The 17,203-nt window shown below is 46.1% G+C and overlaps 1 protein-coding gene across 1 annotated transcript in view; it reads right to left on the bottom strand.

Moving 5' to 3' along the window:
- LOC138489460 (zinc finger protein 135-like) overlaps positions 1-16,526 on the bottom strand; it is a 73,741-nt gene extending 57,215 nt beyond the window's left edge. Inside the window, exon 1 of the mRNA XM_069617181.1 lies at positions 16,438-16,526. The gene's annotated coding sequence lies outside the window, so the exon portion shown is untranslated. The remainder of the gene's footprint in view (positions 1-16,437) is intronic.
- Between the last annotated feature and the right edge of the window lie 677 nt (positions 16,527-17,203).

Genomic DNA, 17,203 nt, shown 5'->3' with positions numbered 1-17,203 from the left:
AAATCACCTGTTATGTTCTAGAGCTTCTGGTTCTTAGTAGCCATGTTATTCGCCTAGAGATCAGTTAATAGATTGTTAATACATCACTTGGTTGATGCTCACTACGGCAGCTCTCACAGACGCATGTGCAGTTCCCTAGGTGTTACGGCACTGCCATTTACTCGGCGCATGCTCTTATCCTACCCCACTTTGTAAAACAATTAAATAACTTAGCTTAACTTAAGTCACTGTTAGGTTAGTCCACTAGCCTTAGAAACGATAAGCTTCCATCATGACTGACCCAATTCATGACAAGCCTACAGCTATTGGGGAAAAGCTTAAGCATGCCCAAATCACTTCATCCTGCCAAATCAGTACAACCAACTGAGTTCTTACCTACAGTTCAAGAACGTAGCTTCTCATACACCAGAGACTACACCTAATCTGAACTCAATACTTACCCCAACCAGTGGATTCTGAAATGTGTTTCTCGACCCACACCTAACATACCTTGCCAGCCTATCATAAGGAATCTCAGACTAAGATCACAAACTACAATGACCTTTGACACCCACGGAAACAATTTGTCTTATACCAAGAACTCCTTGGGGACTTGTAAGAATCCTTCCAAACCCAGAACCTTAAAAGACAAACTCAACAAATCGTGATGCTTAACTAACACCTCAAACAAACCTGTCTCTACTCATCCCAACTCCAGCATACACAAGTCTGAGTTATCACTTATCAGGTGTGCGCACATTAATGCGAGATTGCTTACTGCTCATGCACTGGACATTGCTGACCTCATCTTGACTAATAACCTGGATATCTTAGCGATATCGGAAACCTGGCTACATGCAGCAGCCGGCCCGGCTCCATCATTGGCCATTCCAGATGACTATATGATCCTCAGAACAGACAGAGAAAACGCGAGAGGAGGCGTAGTAGCATTTATCACTAAAAAACAATTGGTTGTAAGAGAAGTACCTACCTACCAATCTTTTACCTCAGGAGAACTCCTCACTGTGAAAATACCCCTTACAGCTACGTCTACATTGACTGTACATCTCGTAAATATACCTCCAGGACCAGTATCCTCCAACAATGCTAAACCAGCATAAAAAATTATCTTATTAGGTGGCATGTCCCGAAAGATAATAATGCCCTAGCATTAGCCAATACAATTACTGAACTAGGTTTCCTAAATCGTATCATGAACCCAATGCATAACAAATGCAGAACCCTTGATTGGATCGCAGATCTTAACTGTGACATTAAGATACTATCTAACACGCCTTGTGCTTGTTCGGATCACCACATGATCACTTTCACTATCCAGGACCAGCCTTCTTCATACCCAGACCATTACCAGAAATAAGCGCAATATCACAGCAGAAAGGATACCCCCTCTACGTAACCCTATTATCAGCCCACAAAACGTAAACCCTGCAGAGATGGTAGATGTGTACAACCAAACTCTCCCTCAGGCTATAGACAAAGTGGCCACCCTATATAAGTGGGTAAAATCAGCTCACCTAAATACCTGGTATACTACAAATCTAAAAAAAACTTTTTAACACCAATAGAGCATCGGAAGGGCTGTGGAAAAAAAAAAAAACATCCCCCACCAACAAAGAGAAAGAAATTTGTCACTGCGTCAAACAATTACAAAAACGCCATCCACCAAGCGAAAAGTGATACCTAGAACGAGAGAACTAGCTATGCTAAATCAGGTACCAAAAAATGATTTACTATCCATAGGGAATTAGAAACTTCAGTGACCCCACAGGAACATTGCACTAATGATGAATATCCAAAAAGCTTTGTTGGAAAATCTCGCTCCTTCAAACCAAAATTGAGAACAAAAAAATGTGTGTCATCAGACACTCATCACTTTGAGCATACTGACATCATGACGAATCAGCCTACCCATTTCAGTTTGCCCCAGTCGCTGCACCTAAAGTGATAAAAATAATTGAGAGCCTCAAACCTTCAATATGTCAGGGGGACATATGCCCAGCCAGTCTAATCAAAGATTTGGCAGCGGAGGTCACACCTTACATCACCTCTCTAATAAAGCCATCTTTTGAAACTAGCACAGTCCCCACTAATCTCAAGGATGCATGGGTCTGCCCTCTTCTAAAGAAACCCACACTAGACCAAATATTCCTACTAACTATTGGGCCATAACTACGGTACCCTTCCTTCTTAAAATATTGGACAGGGCTGCATACCTCCAACTTAAAAATCATCTCAAATCAAACAACCTCCTTGGCTTTCGCAGTCTGGTTTTAGACCAGGTTAGGGCACAGAAACGGCTCTTATTTACTTGAAAATACAAATGGATGAGTTAAGGGACAACGGTAACATAGCTCTCCTTCTACTAGACCCAGTGCTCCAGATAAGATTTTGAGGTGGGAGTATTTTATGCATGATTTTTCAAATTAGAGCGTAAATGCAATTTCAAGAGTAAAAATTAGTTTTCTTCTCTGCAAGAGAGTAAAACTTATCCAACACATACGTTATGGGTATGAACACATTTTAAAAGGGTGCGTGCTTTATTGTGTTGCTCGCTTAGCTGTCACAGATTTGGTCTTTCAGTTGGAAATTCACCATCATGCATAAGAAGACTATGCTGCTGACAAAAGAAATGCTACATTGCCATCTAGTGGTGGAAAGTATGTTTTTTTAATGAATAAAGCAAAGCGTACACGGTACGCAGTACAAAATTAAATGGTCCGTATTTGCCATATTTACATGCGTAAAAGGGCTAGATACGCACGTTAACTGGTAGGCTGACTAGACCCATCTGCGGTCTTTGACCCGGTCAACCATAATGTCCTATGCAAACACTTGACTTCAGCAGTACACTTTTCCGCCAAAGCCACATGGATTAAATCCTTCCTCTCAAATGGGACAATGCGAGTATTTGCACCAACAGCAACAGCCGACCCAGCTCCAGTCCCATGTGGAATTCCCCGAGGCTCCTGTGTCTCACCTACTTTGTACAATGTCTGTACAAAGCCACTTTTTGACTACCTTGATAGTTTGGGTGTCACCTACACCAACTATGCAGATGACACCCAAATACTCATCCCCCTATCAGGCTCCTACGACACCGACGCAAACTTCTGAACGAAATCTTCTGAACGAAATCTACTAAGCCATTCAGGCATGGATGGCCATTCATGGCCTCTGCCTAAATGAAGACAAAACTGAACTGCTACTGATCGGTTCGCAAAACCGAACAAATTACCTGAACAATTCAAATCCTTTATCACTGATAATAATACCATCAAAGTAGCAAAAGTTGTAAAAACGCTAGGGATCTACATTGACTCGACACTCTCCCTAACTGAACAAATAAATGCTACAGCTTCCTCGGTTGCATATATAGCAAAACGTATCACTGCCTGCAGACCATTCCTGTCCCCCGACAGCTGTATCATCTTGGCTAGAGCACTTTTATTGGCGGAACTGCACTATTGCAATGCCCTATATATCGGCACCAGCCTGTATAAACGAAATAAACTACAAGTATTACAGAATAATGCATTAAGAGCGGCACTCAACATACCAAAAGCCAATCACATCACCTCTACCAGACAACAGGTTTACTGGCTTCCAGTGAAGAACAGAATTGCCTACAAAACGTTATCACTTACCCACAAGTGTCTAGCAAACAAAGCCCCTGAATACCTTAACTGTAAATTTACTAAGAATCAATCGGCCCAACTTACCTCAGGTCAATCAACTGATGATACCAAAATACAAACTGGAAAAAGCTGGGCGTAGGAGTTTTCCAGTCCCAGCCTCTACGTTTCGGAATGCCCTGCCTTCAGACGTCAGAACTAAGCCAGCGTACTGGGCTTTCCGAAAAAAAAATATATATATATGACTAGTCTCACAATAATAATACGTTCCATGTGTTAATATCGCCATACAAAGATATTGCATATTATTTTAAAGGGAGCAGGGGACACCCCCGCTCCCATTAATCCCAAATATTATCCCCACTAAAAATATCACCTATGGCCGTTCCCGATGACCATATATATGGAGATATTTTTGGTGGGGATAATATTACCCGATACCAAATAATAATGACCCAAGTTACAGACTTTAGACAAATTGAGGCAATCCAATGTACCATAGCACTGTAACTGCTTGATGTCTTTTGTACTATCCACTCCTTCTCTTCTCAATGTAATCATACTACTGTATTTTTCCCCTCGCTATGTAATTGTACTACTGTATCCTTGACTTACAATGAAATTGTACTACTGTAACTGTCCCCATACCTCTGTATGTAGTTGCTAATTGTAATGTTAAATACTTGCACTTTAACTGTATCTTGTAAACTTGCGCCCAGATACCTTAGGGTTAGGAGCGCTATATAAATAAAAAACAAGCAAACAAAAGCAAGTGCATGACAAGCAGGAAGACGCGAAAGGAGGGAGGAGAGGGTGAAGAACATACATCCCATAAACTACAGTACTAGGCCAACAATGTTTCAGATAGTTCAAGTGCATGACAAAGAGTGAGGTGATAAGGGGGAGGGAGAAGAGCATACAGAAACAAACAACTACCGTACTAGGCCTGGCGAATTAGGCCTAGTGCATTCTGGTAATGTAAGTGCGCAGACAAGAAGTGAAAGGGAGGGGGAGGGGAACAAGTGCGTCCAGTCCAGCAGGGCCCTGGGTTAAGTGCATAGATGTTTCCCCTTTCGTGGAACGAATTCCAGAAGTGCAGTAGTGGTGATTAGAGTGCGGGACCCAGAGGTAAGTGCAAGGATTGGCGGGGGAGCCTGGGACCTGAGGCTCTGGATGTGCACCAGGCGACCCGTCAGAAGACTGGAGCGGAGCTAGGGGAGAGTAGAGAGGAGGTTAGCAAGGGAGAGGGAAAGAGGAATCTCCTCTTCAATACCCACATTATGACTATTTACATCTTTGAAAAATATGCAAAAAGTCCTGGTAGCGCAGCTCTACACCTGATAATCCTCAAAAAAGTTATAGCTTCTTAAACATTTGCCCACATTCTCAGATGCTCAAACACAACATTTTAAGCTCTGCATGTTTTAGCCCAAATGTTCATTACTGCATTTAAAGCGCTGAATTACTATCATTGCCTAAATGTCCATGCTGCTATTGAAGCTCAAACCTGAAAATCCTCGAATATATTAATGCTAATAACATTGAACCTCCTGCAGGGATATAGCATCTTAATCATGGCCACACTATGTCACCGTTCTTATGCGCATACCCAATGAACCCAGCACTGTAGGTCCCTGCTAAAACACCAGCACACACACTTGCATTTCACTCTGTTGCTAAAACAACTCAAAATGATGTACATTGTACATACAAACATACTCATCGCTCTGCAGCAACATAATCATCAAAACACTTATGTCAGATTGATCTAGCACCACGCTCCGCTGTAAACTGTCACTTCCGATAAACTTGTTTTTTCTTTGCTAACTTCCATCGGCAGACAATGCACAGTCTCAACACTTAAGTTTTCTTTCTACAGTCACTATTGGTGCCCTCTCCTCTTGCCAGAATGATCCCTTGCGGATCTGGCACCCGTTACACTCCGGTGCCGCTCACGATTCTAACCCAACCCTGTAAAGCTTTTGCATCTGAGAGGAACCCATGGGCGTCCTCAATTCCTTCTCTCCGATAAACTGGGCTAAGGTGGCCAGGGAAGGGCCATTACTTTTGGATCCCGACCCCGAGTTTGGATCTGCAAGGGAGGATCACCTGGGTAGAGGAGCATTGGGGAATGGAAGGCCGTTGTCTTTGGAAGAGACAAGGTACCCTCCATTTCCATTTCATGATGAACCTCCAGTCCCAGCAGTCTTTATGGGATATTGTTATCCTATCCCCTTTTCTTCATTTCAGGATGATCCAAGGCATGAAATAACCGGTATCGCATCGCAATTCACTGGACAAGAATGATTAATTGCTTTTCATTTTATAAATCATGTCGCGCTAACTGCGATGTAATTTCAGAGAAGGTGAGCACGTTTATTATTCTTTGTACCAAGCTCCAGGACAGTATAGGGCCTATACAGAGGAAAGCAGAGATCCAGGCTGCAGGCTGACCCCAAAGTTCACTTTTAATGAGCACTTTGGCTGATGGAAACTACAGATAAGGGTGACTGTGTGGGAGTGTGCCTGTCTTTCACTGTAAATATTGGGAGGGTTGCAGGATGGCACTAAAAAGTTAGCCCTTTCTCTCTGATCCATCATTGCTTCCTGTACCCCAGCATTTTTCCTTTTTATAATTTGTTTGCTCACTTTTGTTACCCTTAAAAGGGCTACCCCTTTTTTCTATGTTCACTTTGCTCTTCTGTATCCACCGACCCTATAACTTTCTCTCTTGCCCATCCCCCCTCATAGCTTCCGAGAGGCTCTTCTTTCATCTGTCTCTTTCTCACACATCTTGCTTCCTAAATCAGTTGTCTAATTCTCCTCTCTTCCATTTCCAACTTTGCTGAGCTCTATATCCCACTCAAGACAGCAATGGCCTTAAACATGATAGGCCTTCATGTTGGGCATGCAAAAGGCTATTTTGTCATGCATCTGAAAGGTTGAGTGTGCACATGTGCATTTTTGGTGTGCATGCACGTGAAAGGCTACATTTGTTTGTGCCTGAAAAGCTATGCTGCATATGAAAGGCTAGGCGTGCACATGTAAGGCTGAGGTCTATGTGTATGTGAAAGGCTGCATTGCTCATGCACAGCTGTGGTGCTATGGTATGTGTTGGTGAATGTATTGCACATGTTACCATTTGGAGACCATCTTAATTCAATGACCGCACCAAAAGCTAAGATTATGGTTAACCCATCTATTACCAGGTTCTATTGTCCGAGCCAAGCATGTGAAGCGCAGACTAGTCTTTTTTAATTAATGCACATGCCATGTGATGGGAACTTGATATGCATGCCGGCATTAAACTCATGACAAACATGAACTTTGCTTTCCATTGAAAGTTGCCAGGTTTAGAATTTAAGTGGCTGTGCAATACATGAAGCCTCCCCTAATTTGCATATGTATTGACATCGCTGGAAGCAATACCACAGAAAATGAGCGCATATGTAGCCTTGGATATTAAATGTGATGATGGTCAGTTACATTACAAAGGTTTTTTTAAGTAAGCCAAGAGACAAATAACTCTGCTGTCCAGATTAAGTGGCATTATCATTATTATATAGGAAGCAGTACCTTGAGTGAGCTTTTTTGTGTAGCAGACACATGTCAACTGAATGGCTCGTGGGCACTTCTGTGAGATCAAATGATTCCAAGGATCACACACGTTAGTTAATTGTGAAGCCGGGATTTGAGACCAGTCTGCAAAATAAGGCCCATAACCAAATATCTTCCCAGCTTTAGTTGGTAGAACTAGTACTTTGGTTTTAAATAACACTCTGTTTTGTAGAGATGTTTTGAAACTGAAAAATTTATAAACCCATGTTGAGAACACACACTATGGCCGTAGCTTTAGTTACTAATTCTTGAATTGAAAATTACAAGAACACAAAGTAATTTTAAGCTAAAAAACATCCTAGGAGTTTGGTAACTGCACGTTTAAGACTTAGAAACACATAAAAGGTATTGTATGATAAGGTCAACTTCTTGTAGTCATTGTTTGACAGATTCAAGCTTGCTACTGCATATCATGCGATGGGAAAGTGAACACTTGTCAGAAACAATGGTTCATCAATGAACCACCACTAAAAAGGAGCGTGCCATTTAAAGGCTCTGCCGATAGATATGTGTTTATTTTATTTATTTTTACATTTGTATAACGTACTAAGCCCAAGAGCATCAAGGCACTGTTGTATGACGAGTTACTCAGAAATGTACAGACATTGGGATAAGCATAGTGTAATAGTTATTCAGTAAAAGTTACTGTAGCTTCAAAGTTCAGACCAGGCAAGGGCTGTGTCCAGCATTCAGGCAAATGGTAGTGTTTTTAGAGTTCTTCGGAAAGTCCAGTAGGAGAGTTCAGCATGTAGGGTGGGAGGGAGGCGGTTCCAGTGTTTGGCAGCTGTGGCTGGGAAACTAGAGCCTCCAGCTTTGGTCCTCTTGAATTAAGGTGGAGAGATGCGGTTAGTGTAGGCAGCTCTGGGAATTGTTGACTATTTGCGAGGCACTGGTGGTAAGCCCTGTTGAATTTGCAAGGCTAGCAGTATCCAGTCACATGTCCAACAAAAGGCATCTTATTTATAGCACTAGTGATGAAACAAGCCTGCAAGGTCCGTAGGCCCTGCTGCCGTACAGGTGAAACATATCTTGCATTGGCCCCGATTGAATTACGGATATACAAATTTGCTAATCATATACGTTGAATTGCTAATCAAAATATTTTTATTTAGCAGTCTCGACTAATCAATTTTGCAAGACTAATTTATGCCTTGTGATCCTGGAAAATGCCAACAATGTAGTGACACCAGGAAGAGGTTAAATAGGAGGATTTTTCCCTATTCAGGAAAGGTAAACATATCAACCGCCTAACATTGTTTCAGAGAAAAAACAGGCCAAAGTAGTTTTAAAAAAAATAAACAAGATGTGCTCATAGCCCCCCCTTACAATCTCCCTACATTCATAGGTTATTGCCAATTATTTCCTCCCATTGCCCCTCAGTCATACCACTCTAGTATGGGGAAGAGGCGACTGGGAGTTGTATACACCAACATACAGTTACACCACTCTAGTACTAAGACGAGGAAACGTCCTGGAAACTATTGTGAGGGTCAGGCATGTCCAGAGAACAGCAGTAATTGCGGTCAAGCAGTTGAACTGAATGGCTTGCACCTACAACCTGTTATCAGGTCACAGGTGCATAAAAGATGGAGTTGCCAGCAAGGAGGGGGAAACCCGCAGGAGAGAAGCCAGGCTGGGAACTGTGGGCCTGAGAGGGGAGAATTCCTGCCGTGGACAGTCCTGCCTGGATGCCAGTGATTGCAGAGGAGAGAAGGTGAGAGGCTCAAAGCCGCTGGAGTCTCCTCTGCCTTGTGCCCACAGCCGGTGCTGTGTGGCACGCAAGACTCCTGGGCGATGCAGGCCATCGGTAGCATCCGCATATAGAGAGCAGTTCTACCGGCAACCCACAACAAAGATTGCAGAACGCGAGCACTGCTCGCATAGCTCCCAAAACATGTGTGGGGGGGGGGGTAAGCTTTGATAAACCTGAAAATGAAATAAAAGCAAGTGTGAAACACACGTAATGAACATTTAAAGACACAGAATGAATACAGTAACCAAGTGAACACTTATGAAATTAATCTCCATGAATACAGTAAAGCAAGTGACAGCACATATGAAGAGTGTGAAAGCAAAGCGGAGGAAGAGAGTGATAACATTCTCTCACTCATATCACAACATTCTCCCTTACATCATACGTTCCATGCATCCATCTCAAGCACATTACAACAGGCTCGTACTAGGAAGGTGGACGATGATCCGGCCTTGTATATTCAGCAGATCCAGGAAATGTGGTGAGCCAAGACAGGGGAGGCATGGGAAAGAAATGTGATATTTTTATCATATTTTCAGGAAGGAAATCCCCAAAGATGTACAGATTGATTGAAAGGCAGTGGGAATAGAAGCAAAAGGATGGGCTGAAATTCAAACACACACAGTCCATCATTGTAGGAAACAGTACAAGGAGCCACAGAACAGGCACAGAAAGCTGAAGCAAAGTTAGTACAGAAGAAACTAGCCAAGTCTAGAAGGGGAAATGATTACAAACTCCACAGAATGACAGCAGGGACAGCAAGGGCAGTGCTAACAGAATATGGCACAGGGATGGGCAGATGGCTAGGACACAGCTAGAAGGGAGATGGGAAGGAAGTTTCCAGAGGGGCTGATGAGGTGTTCATAAAAGGGAGAGTGGTTACATCCAGAGGGATGAGGCCTAGGTTTGGCAGACAATTTGGAGGGGAGTGTTGGTCTTGTGTAAGGATGGGGCATTTAGCGTGGCATTGCATGTGTAGCTCGCCATATTATTAGGATTCTAGAACTAACCCAAACAGATCACAAGGTAGGTTTGTGTCTCATCCCTTGTCACAAATGCAACCCCCAAATATGCCATATGCCCCAGTATCCGTGCAGCCACATCAAGCACAGGTAGTTCAGTACCCAGCGCATGAGGCTGCACAGACCTATGTGCAACATCCAAGTGTACCAGACAGCTATACAATCCTGGGCTAGGAACCCTTTTCCCAAGTGTCATAAATTGCTATTCTTTATGGAACAGGTGGAAACTTTGTAAATAAACCATTTCCCCCATTCCAACATTTTTTCCAATGGGTCTGCATTTGGCATGCACCTTCCACGTTCTAGTTGATTTAAACATGTCAGTCGTTACTTCACACATATTCCTTTAAAAGCACTCTGAGGAATTCAGCCTGTGCGTTGCTACAATCATGACTCTGTGCCACACTGCCTGAAATTCCCTTCAGAGTAAGTACATTCTTCCTTTCCTTTCGCCCTCTTCCTTCCCACCTCCCTTTTGCTCCCTGCCTGCCCCGCCCGCTTCGCCGTCTTGGCACAGTCGCTTTGCGACCATTATTTGCTGCTGCAATAATTGAATGCACGTTTCTTCAACCCTTATAAAGTAAACGTATCTCTACAGGCTTTAGTTTAAGCAGATTTCTTGGCCTTTGATGCCGTGTATACTTTTACCGGCAGCCGAATCAAACGCTTGCTTATGTGTTCCTCATTTTCCTAGCTCAAAGCAATTTATCTTGCAACCGAATTCAGAGTACATTCTGTGTCGGAAAGGCTGCAGCAGGGAACACAGCAGTTTTCCTCCTCTTAAAGAACACGAGCTGTTATTGAAATGCATCTTCTTGCCCGCAGGTAAGGGTTCTGTGAGCCAACCTAAATTTAAATGTTATAGTAGATCATTCTTAAATGTCATAACAAGTGTTTTAGGAGTTAATCCTTTCCCGATCCCGGGTACGAGCACATATCCTCACTAGGACAGCCCACAGGGAAATCTGGTGTGTCCAGTCCTGTCTATTACCACCAATCCGGAAGAGGAACCACAGGTTGGTGTGACGATAGGAGACTGTACATTTACTTTTATGGTTGATACACGGGTAACTAAATATTACATCAAGGAGAGTTTTTATTTCGGCCAGCTGTCCCACAAGAAAAAAAACACCAGGTACTGTTATTACTTTGCACACAAAAGCAGTGATTACAAAGAAGGACAGAGTTATTTGTTTAGGCACAAACGAGGAAGGAGGGGAATGGTGCACAGTACTGTGTATAGATCCAACGTTGCCATTCAGTAGGGTGCAGGATGTTAAAGGAAACCGAGGACACAGGGCAAATGATATTTGAGATTTGAATACCTTGCCAAATTATGATAGAGCATGGAGAGGTACCGCAGACTAGGTCTATTGTTAGACCCATTACCAAGCCATTTATGGACCAGTAATCCCAATGATGTGGGGGTCACTGGAAGGCATTGGAGCAGTACAGATAAATTGAAAGCCAGGTGCAATACTTCCCGAGTGAGGCAATACCTCATGTCAAGGGATCTAGGATACCTTGTGGCATTGTGTAAACAAGGTATAATACACCCATCCGTGTCACCCTGCCATACAGCAATATATCCAGTAAAGAAAGCGCAGGTGTCAAGTCAGAGGATGGGATTTACGCCATTGGAATAATATCGTTGAGATGGAATGTCCAGTGATTCCGAATTCTGCTACCATTGTGCTACGATTCATTTAAAAAAAAAAAAATAAAAAAAAAACACTATTGTTCTCAGTTCCCTTGCACCACATTCCCATTATCTCACTGCGTTCACGTATCGTGGAAAAGAGTTCCGCAAATGACGTTACCATAGGGGGGTATTAGCACATGCCAGCACAATGATCCAGTATGTGGATGATTTGTTAGCGTGTAGCACCTTGGAGCAACAGTGTCAAGAAGACGCAATGCTTCTCACCGACAAGGGGTACAAGGTGGACAAAGATAAAGTGCAATATTGTCAGCAAGAGGTAGTGTACCTAGGGCAAGTAATTTCACCGGCAGGAAGGAAAGAAATGCCAGACAGAGCAGTTGCAGTGAAAAACACACCAGAGCCAGTTACCGTTAAGCAAATTCAGCAATTCCTAGGGCTCTATTGTAGGTCATGGATCTTTGACTAGTCTAGCTACACAAGACCGCTATTGCAAGGACTTAAGGAAGCGCAAAAAGTGAAGGGTTCAATCAGCTGGACAGAAGAAATGATCACCAGTTTCCAGGAGCTTAAAGCTGCGACCAGTAATTCACCAATTTTAGCAACACCAGATTATAAGAAACCATTTTTCCTATGTTCGCACTCGAACTGGCAAGTGATGACAGCTATACTCATGCAACGAACATCTATGGGTCACAAACGCTTGGCCTATTTTAGTGGGCGCGTATATCTAGTGATGCAGGGCCATTTTCCTTGCGAGCAAGCTTTAACGGCAGCAACTTTCACAATCCAGAAATCTTCGACTATTAGTATGGGGTGTGCAAGGAACTCATGGTGGCAACAGTAAAGACAGACAAGTGATCACAGTTCAGGGGTGTTTATTGAACTTTATAATGGGTGAGATAAATGCCTAATCTAAACCTAAAGATGAGAGCACGCCGAGACCATCAAATAATAAGGCAGTCCTAGTGGTATCTTGTCACAAAATGATAAATAAGGATGGTATGACTGGGTCTCCCTTCCCCAAGTTTGAAGCACAGCATGGGACTCTCGAGCACAGCACACTCCTAGGCCTCGAAAGCCTGAGGTTCACAGTTCAGTTCAACGATATCAAAACGCCTTCAGAGACCAAGTCTCTGTCCTGCAAAAGTCCATTGTCTTAGAAGGTTTGCTGATGCAAAGTAACAAACAATAGTTCTCTCAGTGATCTTACACCTTGAGCGATCACTTTTTGCACCTAGGATCTACTTCTGCGGGCTCGGATCCTCCTTGCAAAAACCGGGCCTCCCTCCATCGGGTTCACTACGGCCTCTCAGATACCGCTCGTAATCATTATGAGCTTTAATGTCCATTTAGACAACAAGGTGCACAACCCTCTACCGGGTTCACTTACGTCACACTATTCTTCACCCCTTTTTGTAAAACGGCAAACAAACAAAAGTTCTTTGGGTGAGTGCTCTTCGCCCCTGGGATCTCCCTCCGCCGGACTCGGATCCTTCCTGCAACTTGGGCCTCCCTCTATCTGGTTCACTAGAGCCTTCCTTTATCACATTTCATGCATTGTTCAGTTCATCAGAAAGCTGGGCTTTCCTTCCCCTAGCTCTCTTTCGGCAACCCTCTGTTGGGAAAGGTAAAAGGCGTCAGGTGTGCGCGATTATTGTTAATTGCCTGACTCTGCCTGACCCGAGTGTTGGGGAAAAGTCAGGTAAACTCCTTTGGTGTTCGTCCATTGTCTGTTACCGTGTAAGAAAGTGTTTGTGTGGGAAAGTGGGGGGGGGGTTAGGGCTTCTAAATATCCTACAGGGTGGGATGGGGAAAAGGTGTTATAGGGAAGGGGATACCGTGTCTCAACCCTCAGTGTCCCACTTCCGCTCACCAAAGACCCCCCCCCCGCCCAGGTGACCAAGCCACACACCCCCAGGAATTGGATCCAATAGCGATGGCCATGTCCTGGCCACCTGGCCCACAGATCTCTGGGGACCAGTGGGTGAGACACCTTCGGGTTTCTCACAGCTGCCAAGTAGCCTTATACGTGGAGCATGCAGTTTTGCAATCTTGGAATAATCTAAATCAAACAAAAACCAGGGGGTCCTGGGAGTCCCTCTACCGGCCATTAGTCCTGATTTCGACAGCCTTAGCCAGATTCTTTAGCTCACTATCTCTTTCACAGAGGAGAAATATCCGTAAAATCTCAGTATTTGTTCTGCCCTGGGGCAGTCTAGCACCGAAATGCCAGGCAATTCTCCTCTGAACAAAAGTGCAGACAGCAACCCCACATTGGACCTCATCAGTAGGGTGGAACTGTGCCTCTCTAAGAGCAGTGAGCCAGGGGTTGATTTCAAACCCTGCATAATTATGGTCCCAATGCGCTTTTGGTTGCAACGTCCTCGGACGGACAAGTGTCCAGAAATTTGGGAAAGGTTTGGGAGGCGCTATTATGAGTGTGTGCAGTTCAGCCATTATGGTTATGCAAGGGAGGCCAAGACCCGGGTAGTCACCCATGTCTAAATGGAGTGGGTATGGGCGCAGCAGAGGAATACTATGGAATAAAGGGGAATTGTGTTTAAGGCAACAGAGTTATGGGGGAAGCTACAGTTTGAATTTTTTCGTTAAAAGTGGCTTCATTCTTATGGCAGAGGTGATGTGCAATCGTGTTCTTGTTTTATGTTGTGCATGGTGTATGGAGTGAAGCTGTGCCTTCCACTAAGCTGCGAAGTTGCGGTGTGTGAGGGGAGATATAGGTTAATTGTACAAATAACAATGAGTAATTCCTGGGTTACATCTAAGTACTAGGAGCATTGCTTCGTCTCACAGGACATTTAAGTGCTTGATGAACCCTCTGGCAGGCTTGGTCACATGGGTATTGGGGTACCCAAGTGACCAAGACAATGAAAGAGACGAGCCGTTTCCGACTCGTCGGTCAAGCCAAGATCTGACTCCTGTGTCATGTGTAGAGCAGCAGGTGGGTGCCATGCAGCATGCCCAAGGCCTGCCACGTGGCCCGGCATCAGGACGGTGCCCCTGCTGGGCAACGCCATCCCTATCGATCGGATCTGCTGTGCGATCAAGGCCGCTGGGAGGACCCCAGCCTGAGTGCCCCCAGAGCCGGGCCACAGTGTGCTCGGTACCCCCAGTCACTGTGATACGCTCCGGTGAACCGGGGCATGCAGGGTGCCCCCTACTGAATGTTTGGCTGCGTGAGCGCAGCTCCAAATGTATCTGTCGGGTGACCCCGACACCTGTGGGGCCTGCCCCAGTGATCCAGGGGCAGGCCTCTAACACAGAGCTGGCTGAAGAAAGTATACCAGACAACAGATCAAGATCTTTGTAAATGATGTACCCACAACACACGTTAGGGATTAATACTCGTTCACTGCCTGAGAATTGAATGGACAGTTCATCTTTATTGTATTTAACATTTCCTAAATTCCAGGATTATTGAGCCGGAAATGTGGGGGTTGGACTCTGAAATGCAAATAGGGGGCGGGAGGGGTCAGCTTCCCCGTCCCTCATTCCCCCTAGGAGGCTAAGTAAGGGCAGCCCAGCACGAGACCCTGCAGGGGGGGCTCAGCTTCCCCACCCCTCATTCCCCTAGGAGGCTAAGTAATGGCAGCCCAGCGCGAGACCCTGCAGGGGGGGGGGGCTCAGCTGCCCCACCCCTCATTCCCCCTAGGAGGCTAAGTAAGGGCAGCCCAGTGCGAGACCCTGCAGGGGGGGGGGGGCTCAGCTGCCCCACCCCTCATTCCCCCTAGAAGGCTAAGTAAGGGCAGCCCAGTGCGAGACCCTGCAGGGGGGGGGGGCTCAGCTGCCCCACCCCTCATTCCCCCTAGGAGGCTAAGTAAGGGCAGCCCAGTGCGAGACCCTGCAGGGGGGGGGCTCCGCTTCCCCACCCCTCATTCCCCCTAGAAGGCTAAGTAAGGACAGCCCAGCACGAGACCCTGCAGGGGGGGCTCAGCTTCCCCACCCCTCATTCCCCCTAGAAGGCTAAGTAAGGGCAGCCCAGCACGAGGCCCTGCAAGGGGGCGGGGGGGAGGCTCAGCTTCCCCACCCCTCATTCCCCCTAGAAGGCTAAGTAAGGGCAGCCCAGTGCGAGACCCTGCAGGGGGGGGGGGGCTCCGCTTCCCCACCCCTCATTCCCCCTAGAAGGCTAAGTAAGGGCAGCCCAGCACGAGACCCTGCAAGGGGGCGGGGGGGAGGCTCAGCTTCCCCACCCCTCATTCCCCCTAGAAGGCTAAGTAAGGGCAGCTCAGTGCGAGACCCTGCAGGGGGGGGGGGGGGGCTCCGCTTCCCCACCCCTCATTCCCCCTAGAAGGCTAAGTAAGGGCAGCCCAGTGCGAGACCCTGCAAGGGGGAGGGGGCTCAGCTTCCCCACCCCTCACTCCCCCTAGAAGGCTAAGTAAGGGCAGCCCAGTGCGAGACCCTGCAGGGGGCGCTCAGCTTCCCCACCCCTCATTCCCCCTAGAAGGCTAAGTAAGGGCAGCCCAGTGCGAGACCCTGCAGGGGGGCGCTCAGCTTCCCCGCAGGAAGCTAAGTAAGTGCAGCACCGCGCGAAACCTTGTAGGGGGGGCTCAGCAGCCTCTCCGCCCCCCTTCCTTGTTCCTCTGGCCTCATGTAGTCCAGTGCCCGTGTGGGAATAGTTGGGGTCCTCTTTCCTCCCTCCCGGGCTTCTGGGGCTGCGTGGCTTTGCCACTCTTGAGGGGGGTGTGGCCTGGGGGGGGGGGGGAATCTGCGAGGACGGCCGGCACCTCTTACCCCGTTACTCTGCAGTTTCCTACAGCTGCTTCTCCTGGAGTCCTGGGTCTTTCTGTTCCCGACCCCAGAGTCCCCTCCCACAATCACAGGAAGTGACGAAAAAGAAGCAATAAACATAGCGGGAGAGGCGGCTTCCTGTTCCGGATTAGCGGAGGCAGTGACAGCACAGGCAGGGCGGATGCAGAACACCGGGGCAGCACTGGAGGGGCGGGGCTTACCCTCACGTCTAATGGGAAAGGGCTGCTCTTCAAATAACGCTCTACATCCCCTACCTGAGCCGCCCGGGAGTAAGGAACTGTGCCCCAGAAAGTCACACACTATCAGGCAAGAGCTGGGGGTAAAATAGACTCATATTCCCCCCTCACCCCCCCCCCAGCTGCTCGCTTGCCTACCTTCCTTGCATCCTCCCCATACTTGCCAACATTCTGTGGCCAAAAATATGTAGGATTTTTCAAGTTTCAAAAATAATACTTCATAGCTCTCAACTCACACGCTTTTGGCGGGTGTCACCCGCCTTGTAAAGAGCTGCATCACACGCCAAGCCTCCTGCACGCCCGTTCATTTCAATGGGCTCTCACCCGCCAAAATTAAAATCGGGTGTTTTAGCTATGATAACTTTGCATAACAGTGATATCAAAGGAAAATGCAAAACCTACATTGTTGGCACCAGTGGCGCATTCTAAAATACACAACCCATCAAACAGCACAACATGGAAAGATGCTCAAATGTATAATTCTGAATGGCAAGTTAACACCAAATGCTGTG

The sequence above is a fragment of the Ambystoma mexicanum genome, chromosome 9, assembly GCF_040938575.1.
Source record: "Ambystoma mexicanum isolate Mex_15411 chromosome 9, UKY_AmexF1_1, whole genome shotgun sequence".
In the NCBI taxonomy this organism is placed as follows: Eukaryota; Metazoa; Chordata; class Amphibia; order Caudata; family Ambystomatidae; genus Ambystoma; species Ambystoma mexicanum.
The sequence above is the reverse complement of the archived record's forward strand: the minus strand, read 5'-3'. Positions and strand labels throughout refer to the sequence as shown.